This window comes from Coloeus monedula (genome assembly GCF_965178545.1).
Source record: "Coloeus monedula genome assembly, chromosome: 14".
Lineage (NCBI taxonomy): Eukaryota > Metazoa > Chordata > Aves > Passeriformes > Corvidae > Coloeus > Coloeus monedula.
The window spans coordinates 5,075,060-5,085,698 of record NC_138794.1 but is presented as its reverse complement, the minus strand read 5'-3'; the positions used below and the strand labels follow the sequence as shown (position 1 = coordinate 5,085,698).

At 45.7% G+C, this 10,639-nt stretch overlaps 1 protein-coding gene across 4 annotated transcripts in view; it reads left to right on the top strand.

Moving 5' to 3' along the window:
* Positions 1-291: 291 nt before the first annotated feature.
* Positions 292-10,639, top strand: part of ZFAND6 (zinc finger AN1-type containing 6) — a 34,670-nt gene continuing 24,322 nt past the window's right edge. Inside the window, exons 1-3 of one of the 4 annotated variants that reach the window (XM_082290742.1) lie at positions 298-409; positions 1,966-2,008; positions 3,101-3,191. The gene's annotated coding sequence lies outside the window, so the exon portion shown is untranslated. Of the gene's footprint in view, positions 410-712; positions 893-1,965; positions 2,009-3,100; positions 3,192-7,240; positions 7,263-10,639 lie in introns of those variants that run through there. The other 3 variants (XM_082290740.1, XM_082290741.1, XM_082290743.1) reach the window with 3 other exon arrangements.

The window sequence follows — 10,639 nt, the reverse complement described above, 5'->3', positions numbered from 1 at the left end:
CCCCCCAGGCGACCCCGCTCGGAGACACCCTCTCCTTCACGGTCAGTATTTACAGCAAAATGAATTTATTTGTGGGGCAGGAGGGCGGACACCACCGTCCCCAGCAGCTGCCGCCCGCTCGCCCTCCCGCCGCCGCGCTCGCCTCACGTCACCCCGCCGGGTGGAGGGGCGCATGGGGCGGGCCGCTGTCCCTTTAAATAGCATTCGGTGGTTCACGTCGCCGCCGTCGCCGTGTAATAATTACTCGCGGGCCGTAGCGCCGCCTCCCGCTCCCTGCGGCCTCCCTTCCTGGGCTCCGCCAATCAGCGCCCGCCCGCGTCACTCTGAGGGCAACGAAACACGGAGAAAGGGGTAAAAAAAGTTTGGTGAGGAGCGAGCGGGGCCGGCGGGCGCGGCGGGCCCGGCGCAGGTGAGGGAGCGCGGTGGGGCCGGGGCGGCCGGGCCGGGGCTGCGGCAGCGACTCCGCACCGCGGCGGGGCGGGGGGACGGTGGTCGCCCGCCCCCCGGCCCCCGGGAGCGGTGGAGGGGCTGTGGGGAAGGTCCCCCCTTCGTACCCCTGACCCCCGCACCCTGCGGGCGAGGGGCTGCGGGGCGACGCGGGCGCGGGGCCCGCGGCTCTTTCTCTGCCTTTTTTGGTGGTTCCGTCCTCCTCTCCCCACCCCCGGCGGGCGGCTGCGTGCGCAGGAGCCATCCCGGGGCAGAGGTGTTTGTACTCGTGTCCTTGGGTGGAAGGGAGAGGCAGAGCCGGCCCGCCGCCAGCGCTGCGCCGGCCGGCCCCGGCCCCGCGTCCTCCGCGCGGACCGCGGGGGTTTTGGGAGCGGCTGGACCCGGCGGCGGTGCCCTGTGGGCCCGAGGGTTCCCCCGCTGCGGGCCGGGCCCCGCTGCCCCCCGGGTGAGCCCAGTGCGCCGGGTTTGGGTGGTGTGGGGACGGGGGTGCTCGGGAATCAGCGTGCAGTCTGTGTTGAGCCATTCTTCTGGTTAAACCAAGGGTTAACGGTTATGCCGTTTGTCGTACTTTCGCGTTTTGCTTTCTGAAAGTTACTGTTGTTGTTTTGGTGTTGGCCCAGGAACCCTGTGAGATTTAACCCATCCTACCTTCTAGGCTTTGCCAAAAGCCTGGAGTGATAGATAAGGGGTGTGAACATCCACTCGTGTTTCCACAGGATGTTAGGATTGGGTAACCTTAGAAAATAAAAAGGGCAGTTATCTTAGTGCTAATAACAACAGCAGCAACAACGAAATACAGAGGCTTCCACCATATGTGCTGATGTAATGTGGAGGCATTCAGCAAAGCCGTGGTAGTTACTTCACCCCCTGCATGGATTGACTTCAAGTGCACCGTTGTGTTCTGAAGTCCATTCCCCGAGTGTTTGTCCAGGCTTGTCCTATAATAGGTGTCATTGCATAAGAGCTACAGGGAGCAAAGAGCGTGCCGAGTTTCTTTCACTCTTCTAAGGTTCTGTGCTCACATCTTAACTGTGCCAAACTCTACCCTGAAAAGAGAAGGGTACAGCTTGGTAAGCTGCCCTGTGAACTTCAAGGGGGAAAAAAAAGAAGAAATTATTCTCTTCTTCCTCCTACTTACCAGCAAATGGTTTTGTTTGTCTTGTGTCAAGTAATTTTTTGTACAGAGTGCTAATCCTCTTCTGAGCTGTGGATGATGGTAAGTCAACAATTGAGGAAGTAAATATGTCAATTCCTGCCTTTGTCTCTTTCTCGTCTGTCCTCTAACTTTTACAGCTTTACTCTTTGAATTTTATCTGATTTGTTTTTGTAGTGCTGAGGTACCTACACCTGTTCTTTATTATCGCCTAACTTAGAACAAGGGGACTGGCTCTTTTCTGATCTGTCTTGTGTTTGTTCAGGTCAAAATAAATGTATATTGGGAAGGCTTTTACTCCTTATGATACTGAATAACAAAGTCTCTGACATGTCAGTGGCGTAATTGGGTTTATTACTTTGCAGATAGGGGAGAAGATACTCTTCACTACTGGAGAAACTGTCTCCTGTATGTATTTCATAGAATACTTCTTAAAATGCTTGTCTTAAAAACCTGTGAATCATGTTAAATTTATTTTAATCTGTTACTGTTTTACTTCTTGACTAATCATGAATTTATGGCAAAAATTAACAACATTGTATATGACATAGTATACTTACAGGAGTGTGATTGAAGAATGTAAGTTTATATTTCAACTTCTTGATACTTCATGGTCTCAGATGGCACATTCAAAACCTTACACAAATAGCTTGAAAGAGATAGTGGCAAGTTATCAAGAGGCAGAGTAGCATTAACACAAACTACTGAAAAGTTGCTATGGTTACAGATAAAGGTAATCCCTGTTTCTGTGAAAGTGTGTCGTTTTGTAACAGCTATATTAATCAGTCTGATTTCTGAGAGAATTGGAAGTGTACAAACTTCTGGCTCCATTTTCTTGGCAGTTAATTGCTATGCAGCCTTTTTTTTTAATACTGAATGAGCTATGACTTGCATTCAAGATATGTGATTTGACCTACAAAGATTATTATAGATGACAAATAAATGCACTTGGACTATACTACAGTTTCCTTTGAATTCAGTGTACTTATTTTTGCTCCACCCGAGGGATACCTGATATCAAGGAAGTGTCTTTTAAAATGTCTAGATCCTTCTTCAAGGACTTTGGCTGAAGCAAGTGATGTGGCCCTTTGTCACCAGAGACCTTGGTTGTGCAGCTGTACAAGATGTAATTCCATGTTCTGATTTAAAAAAAAAACAACCAAAAAACACCCAACCAAATCACACACCCCCAAAAAACCCCAACCACCCCAAAGCAAACCAATATGGCAGCTGCTGAGAGACTGAGACCTCTTAGGGATGTCCAGCCTTATGGGGCAGGGACAGATGATTCTGTTAAGGGTTTATTCCCTATATAGAAAGAGTTGGGATTCAACATTCTGGAACTTTAATAATATATCAGACCAGCTAAGCTTTGGGTGGTTTGAAAATAACTGCTAAAACATCCAGGGAAATGTGTGTGTCTGGTGTATCTGTGCCGCTGTCCAGACAGCGCAGCAGACCTCTCTGTATTTACCATGTGCACCTCTTTGTTGTTTCCAGATCTGATTATTGCAGTGCAGTAGTACATCTGGGATTGAAAACAGCAAGAGGAATCTCAGAAGTTCGAGACTACTGAAAACTCATCAGTCTGGTATGTTCTCTTCAAACTCCTGGAATAGCAAGTTGAATTCTTTGTGTGTGGGGGCCTCCTTAGTTACAGCTAAGGATAAGTTTCCTGCTAGGTTTCTAGGATCTTGGCTTTTCATCAGCAATTTTGTTCTCGGGAAGTAATGTGCTACTAAGAGCTATGAACTGTGCATTGTTGGGTTTGTGTAGAAGATTGTTTTTGGTAGTGTTTGAAACAGGACAATGAACCCATGCTCTGGGGACCTTCAGTCAACATACACTCTGAACTTGTTTTCATCTTGCTTATCCAGCCTGGAAATTCCAGGTACTCTTGCACGCTTTCAAAACTATAGTCAGGCTGGAAAGGAGCTATTGCTAGCAGACTTTGCAGAGACTGCACACCGATGTATTGAAGAATACATAATATGAAAAGGAATGTTTGTTTCTTCACACAGGGAATTTTTTTCCCACTGCCTTTATGTAGTCATGGCCCTCATTAAGTTAATGGTTCTTTTAGGTTTGATAAAAAATTTAATAATGTTGTCTCAGAGTCATTTCTCAGATGCCAAAGTTCTGAAATTCCTATGCTATGTGCTTTTAAAATTGATACATTTTCAAAAATACACAGCAAGTTTGAGAACTACTGTTTATAAACACGATTACAGCATCTGAGGGTGTGAAAGGCACGGGAAGCTAAACACTGCTTTGAAAGCTGTCTCTAGTAATAAGAAAAGCTAAAACTCAGAACTATAATAATAATAAATAAACAATTCAGCACATGCTGTAGTGCAGATGTAATTGACAACCAGAGGGTGAAGGGTGCCTGTTCAGTGTGTGTATGCAGCAGATCAGTTTCTTTGCTACTTATTAACATGTACAGAATCCAGGAGGTATAATGGATTCAGGACTGAAAACCAGGTGCAAAAGAGTGAAGAAAGCTCTTGTGGTTCACACTGATCTGTTGGGATCTGGACGTTGAGTAACCATCTCTTCATCTAATCCCTGAACAGCCATCACATGTAGCTTTTGATCACTACTATTCTTGTCTCTGTGGAACGGGCGACTTAAAGATGAAAGGCTCTGTTCCTTGATCTCTTGAGCTGTGAAGTCTTCCAAACTTGCTGTCTTCTGCATGTGTAAGATTACAGGACAAATGGCCTTTTAGCTGTTCCATGATTACAGTAGTCAAATGAGAGTTAGGTGCTCTCTTACTGTCCAAATGAAAAGTTGGGTGGCAGCAAAGTGATTTTTTTTTTTTAACACTGCTGTGAAAGCTTCTCTGCCTAGGGTTCTTGTAGCTGCAATCTTCTACTTTCATTTTTTCTGCATTGCTACAGATATTGAAGAGTAGGAAAGGCTTAACTTGAGCCTGAACCTTAAAATGTGCCTGTGCCATTTTTCTAGTGTACGTCTGTTTAGAGGGAAAATAGATGGCTTTTTGCAGAAACTGAGGCTAAAAATAAGGCTTTCTAATGTCTACTTTCATTACATTTCCTTCAGCATGGGATAATGAATAGCAATGTTTTAATGCATGGATTCCCAACATTTAGATATAGATGTGTTTTACCCATGATTTCTAGTTTAGTGACCTAGTGTCAACCATGAATCCACTTCACAATGATGTGAGGATCTTCACTTTTATGAGGATAACAAAGTACTCCTGGGGCTTTCTTAATATGACAGTTTGGTTGTGTGTGTTTGTTTTGGTTTTAAATGAGGTAAGCAAATCTGGGAGGCCTGTGCTGAGCAGAGGAGAGTTTGCTTTGCCATCTCCCTTCTGCTCTGGGTAAGCCATACTCTTGCTTATCAGAGGCTGGCCAAACTTCTGCCAGCTCAGACACTCAAGGCAGGTGGAAGGGGCTGATGAGTACCAGAGCTGGGTTTCAGGAGTTGGCCAGACTGCAGGGCTTGTGGGGGAAGAGGTGGGGAGGAAAAGGGATGAAACTTGTAGTGATAAGAGCTGCTAGTTGCCTGTGTGACAGAAGCATGATCTGAAGTGTGGGATGTTTGATGATAAAAATTATTTTTCATTGCTGTTACAAGGAGGTGGGACTGCTGTGGTAGCAAAGAGAGCTGGAGACTTTTGGAGTAGTATGTGTGGTTTGGGTTTTTTTCCTCTCTTTTTTAAAGTACCCTAAAAACAATGCTGACTTCAGGGTTGTCGTGTCTTCTAGCACTTGGCAGTTTGGTTGATATGATTTGTGACTTGTGCTGCTGTTTTTATGGGCCTAAAGTTAATGTGCTCTAAATTGAAGCTTTCCAAGATTGGTTACTGAGATACTTGAGGGACACTTTACTGGTCTGTTTTGTTTGTGTGAACTGTGTTCTTGGTTTTGATTGCTTAGATAAAGGTTGGTCAAAAAAAGTGTCATGCGAGTATGAGTTATCCTCAGGGGACCCCAAATCAGCTTCCAGCAGTGCTGGCTCTCTCAGGGCACTGAATTCAGATGCAAGGATTAAGGTTCTTTCAGCTTGTATAGGTATTTTGGGGGAAGTTATGTGAACATTGTTAATTCTGTTCTTGAAGTGTTTCATACATATCAATTTACAACCGATTGCTGCTTTTCAGTCTTACTTGGGTTTGTGGCACGATAGGTTGCTCTAAAATAGGTAACACAAAATGTGCTACTTCATCATTTTAGCAGAAGTAAATGTCCTTCCTGAAGGTGTTTTTTATGCTCTTTTTGGTGTATCACAGCTCAAGGGAGTACTTAGCTGTAAATATTTTCCTGGCATTGCATGGTATTTGCAGTAAAACAGTGTGCTGGACTGCCTTGGACTTTATTAATCTGTATTAGGGAAGTTAAAATATCCCCATTTTGTGGTGGTGGTGGTGGGTGAAGTAAGGGAAGGCAGGCAGCTCCAGCATTGGGAGAGGAAAGGTGGCAAGAACCAGAAACAAGATTTTCCTCTGCCTTCGCACACAACAAAAACAACCCAAATGTGCTTGTGCTGGCAAGTGCTTTATCTTCCTCTAGCTTCATATTTTTAGTGATTTTACACTAAACACATGAAAATATTTTATGTAAGGCAGCCATGCTACCCAGATAAGTCTTGTGTAACTATGATGATACTTGTGGGTGCAGGAGGGAACACTGACTGTGTTCTGGATCTTCCCTATGTTGCTTGATAGGAATGGGGCAAGGTTCGTCTTGAACCAGGTGTCATATCTACACTTGTGAAATACGTATTAAGCCTTGTTTTGTTTTTACTCATCCTGTCACTGGATAGATGGGTAGGGAACCACATCTATGTTTGCACAAAGGAAAAAGAAGCACTTTTAATCTAAAGGGACAGGATTTTGTGTAGCGCTGAGAGGAAGCTGTGCCGTGAGAAACGCTGTTGTCATAACGTGACCAGGATCTTGCAAATTTGTTCAGTCAAGTGAAGCCTGAATAAGCACAAAAAGTTTCTGGCAGAAACCGTGGTACCTTGTGGGATGGAGACAGTCACTTCCTGCGGAGCTCCTGCTGACTCATGCTTTAAATGGGTGGAAGTCTTTGGAACCGGCGACCCGATGTATTTTTAGCCGGGGTTACTAATTTGTATAGTGTGCTCGGCCTCCCAGGGTAACTCCAGTCACCCTTAAAGCGCGGATGGGCTCCAAACCCACAGCTAATTTTATCCCGTAAGTGGAGCAAGCGGCAGTTGTGTAATTGCCGCGGGAGAAGCGTTCCCAGCCTGCTCGGGTGTTATCCTCTCTTCCACCCCCGACCCCCCGGCCGGGAGCGAGGTGCCGGGAGCGGTGGGCGCCCGGCGGGGTCCGGGGTCCGTCCCGGGCATCAGTCCCGGGGTGCGTCCGCCCGCGGCTCGGGTTTGTCACGGCGGGAGCGGGGCACGGTCCCTTTAAGAGCGCGCGCCCGGGGTGCCCGAGCCCGCCCAGCCTAACCTGCTAGCAAGGAAAAGTTCTTTACGTGACGGACAGGCCGCTCCACCAATCAGCGGGCGCGGCTCGGCCAGCGGGGCCGGCCTCCGCCGGCTCGGCCAATAGGAGCGGGAGGGTGGGCCCCGTGCCCAGGGTAGGTTGCGCCGAAGTGCAGCTCCAAGTGAAGTTAATCTGGGGTGAAGCGAACAGAAAATTGTGGAGATCGTGTTGGTAGGAATTTTGCCGTTCTAATCGCGTCGTGTGGCGTCGTTCCGCCCTCCGGGGCAGTGGAGTTCATGTGCGTGGGGCTTTCCTTCGTCGTTTCGCTCTCTAATGATGGCAGGATATTAACATTTATGCAGGGAAGCAGAACAAAAGGGCTCTTTAGACAGGAAATAAGGTGCTGAGAGGCTCAAACTTGACCGAGTTTCTTTTGTCATCTCTCGGCTTTCAGCGGGTGTTCTGATGTGGAAGAATCGAGCGGTTCCACATTATCTTATGGAGAAATGTTAATTCTGAAATAGCGAGGATAATGCTGCTGTTTTGGAGTTACACAATGTTACAGGAAGAGAGCTCGATTTTAACTCTAACTTCCCTGATTCTGATGAGATTGGAGGTAACTAATTATGACAGCTGCTGTGGGATTATTCAGTGATAGCATTTGCTCCAAGTCATTTGTCTTAAATTGTCCTTTGTTGTATCACTGAAGGCTGCTGTGCTGTTGTCTGTGTGTTTGTTCTTGATGAGAAGAATGTCTTGCAGGTCTTTAGCATTTAGAACAAAGATATGTAAAAACTATGTAAAACATGGCAATTTTTCTCAATTTTAATCAGTTTTGTAGGGTGTCTGGGTCTGTCAGAGCTCTGATTACAAACACGGGCAGGAAAAATTAAGTATTACTGCTCTCAGTTGCAGCTATTACCCTTCCAGCCAAGGGAAATAAAAGGGGGGGGGGGATTTTTTTTTTCCTTTGGAATTGGTCTGAGTCTGTTTGGAAACCTGTATTGCCTAATGATAGCAGGTGTTTTATTTGAGGAAAGATTATTTTCAGTTTCTGTACCAGTTATATCATATATAGTATTTTTAGTGACACTTGGTGCATCTGAAAGGGTTTCAGGAACAGGAAAAGTATGAATTGCCATGGGTGGCATGGGATAGGGTGAGAGGGAGGAGAGCAGGAAGTGGTGAGGCAGGAAAGAGGGGTTCTAATGAGAATGAAGACTTTCTTTTAATTTTCACCCTTTCTGTATTAGATGAGGCCACATATAGAACAAGGCTTTCAGATTGGGAAATCTATTTTCTTACTTCCCTAAATATTTCCTGTTTTTTATAAAATCACTTGGGTTGATACACAGCTGCTCCTGGGAATTGGAAAGAAATACTCATGTCCCTGATACTTGTTGAGTCTAAGAAGCTGGATGGTTTTGTATGATTAGTCATGGTGATAGAAGAAAGGATGTGAAAAATTGAGCAACAGTCTTTCAAATGACCGTGGAAAGCAATGGCTTAGACCTTTACCAAATGTAAACAAGTGTTATTTTGAAAGTATAACTCACTCTTTCAGTTTTACATTGAGCCACGCTGTTTTCTCCCAAAATGCTGGGTATAGATTGCATTCATATATCTATCTATCTATTGACACACTGGTGTCTTGCCATGGGCCAGTGGCTTATAGGTCTGAATTACTAATTGTTCTTGTTGTCTTTATCTGCTCATGGCATTTTTTAGATGTCCTGCGTTGTCCTTAAATCCTGGAAGTACTGTTTTATAATGGGCAGTGACTGTATATGGTCTTTTAGCTGACAGTTGAGATAGGTTTCCTGTACTGGGTTTAAGACCAGGATATGTAAGTGTTTAAATACCTGGATATTAATTTCTTAACTTCCGTGTGATGCTAGGCCTAAGACTAAGTGACTAGATCAGGTGTATGAGGTGAGGGCAAGAAGAATAGTAGAGTTAGCTGGAATTCCTCTAAACTTGGGAGTATGTGTATTAGAGTTGCTGAAACTAAAGGCAGCCAACTGAAGTATTTGTGTGCTATTAAATATTACATTTAGCCAAAAGCTGGTTTTGCTTTGAACAAGATAAAAGCTGAATACGTGAGGCAACTTGGTTCTTACAGCTTGATCACCGAGCAGCCATGTTTCTTGGGCCCCCTCTGCCCCCCAACTTAGTTAGGAAAGATGTGTTATCTGGGACCAGTTTTCCTGATTTATTCAACACAGGAGTGAACTGCTCAACTCTCTTGCCACATGTATACAGATCTAATGCAGGCTGTTTGTAGAAAGCAAATCTGCCCTAAAGGATAAACATACCACTTTGCTGGCACAGCTGTACAACTTCTGTATTCAGGCTACAGCAAATGTTTCTTGCCTGCATTCAAAGCCGTTGCTGGCAGGACCCGTGTTGTCCCTGCATGACGATTGGTTGTTCCAGCATTTCTTGTTCATAAAACCTTCTCCTGCACATGCTCCATCTGCAGATCTTAAACACTGTGAATGTGTTGTTTGCTGTGGGATTTATGTGTCTGCTTCTTGTGCCAGAATGGAATATACATCTCTGATGCGAATAAGAGATTCTTCAAATCCACAGTAACCGTGTGTACGAAATGCAGGACCAAATTTTATCTCCCCTCTTTATGAGACAAAGGACATCTGTGCCCTACAGTCTGCTGGTGGCACTGCCCAGTGTTGTGAGGTGGGTGGCCAAGCATGAGCTGGGATGATGACCCTGCACTCTGGTTCTGTTTAGGCTACTTGTGCCTGCCATGGGCTGATCTCTGTAAAATACCCCTGAGCCTTAGTTAGGGCAGAAGTTCACCCTGAAAACAGGGCCTGGGGCTTTGGATCCCCCCCCTGCTGTTTGTTGGGCCCTCTCTGCCACACGCAGGGCCTCCTGCCTGCTCCCTGCAGAGTGGGTTCTGTGAGCACTGCAGGCAAAGTCAACTGGGCTGGCTCAAACTCTTCTGAACTGGTGGCTGGAGCCAACCCAACTGGCTCTTTTCCTCTTCTCCCCCCCCCCGCATTTCCCAAGTGGTTTAGTGATCATTTCTGCTAATTGCCCTGTGCCCAAGGTAGAAGGGAGGGGGGAGAAGAATAATGTCATCCTAGAACATGTCAGTGATACCCAAAAACGAACACCTGCCCATGGTTTTAGCTGTGAGGTTTGGCCTCTTAACTGGTTTTCTTGCAGTTTCTAGGAAAGGGGTGAGCTGAGGAGGTGTGATCAGCACTAGGGTGCTGTTGCAGGGCAGATTGGTACCGAGGACCAGCCCTTTCCTGCAGATACAAGGACTCCTCAGGAGATAGTTGTGTATCCTCCTGTGGTGTGGAGCTCGCTCTGGGTGGGGTGGATCATCTGCCCAGTGATGTTTACACTGTAATAAGGTTTTGTGAAAATAAGCAGTTAATTACACATGACCTACAAAGGAATAAAAATAGTTGGGATCTGTTCTTGGTTTAAAATCCATTTAACAGAGGCATGAAACATGTTTGGGATTTTTAAACCTGCTTTTTTTTTTTTTTTTTTTTGCCTTTAGAAGTATCAGGAACATTGTCTGTCTTCCCTGTTCTTGTTGGATCTCTCAGATGTGTCATAAGCTTCAGCCC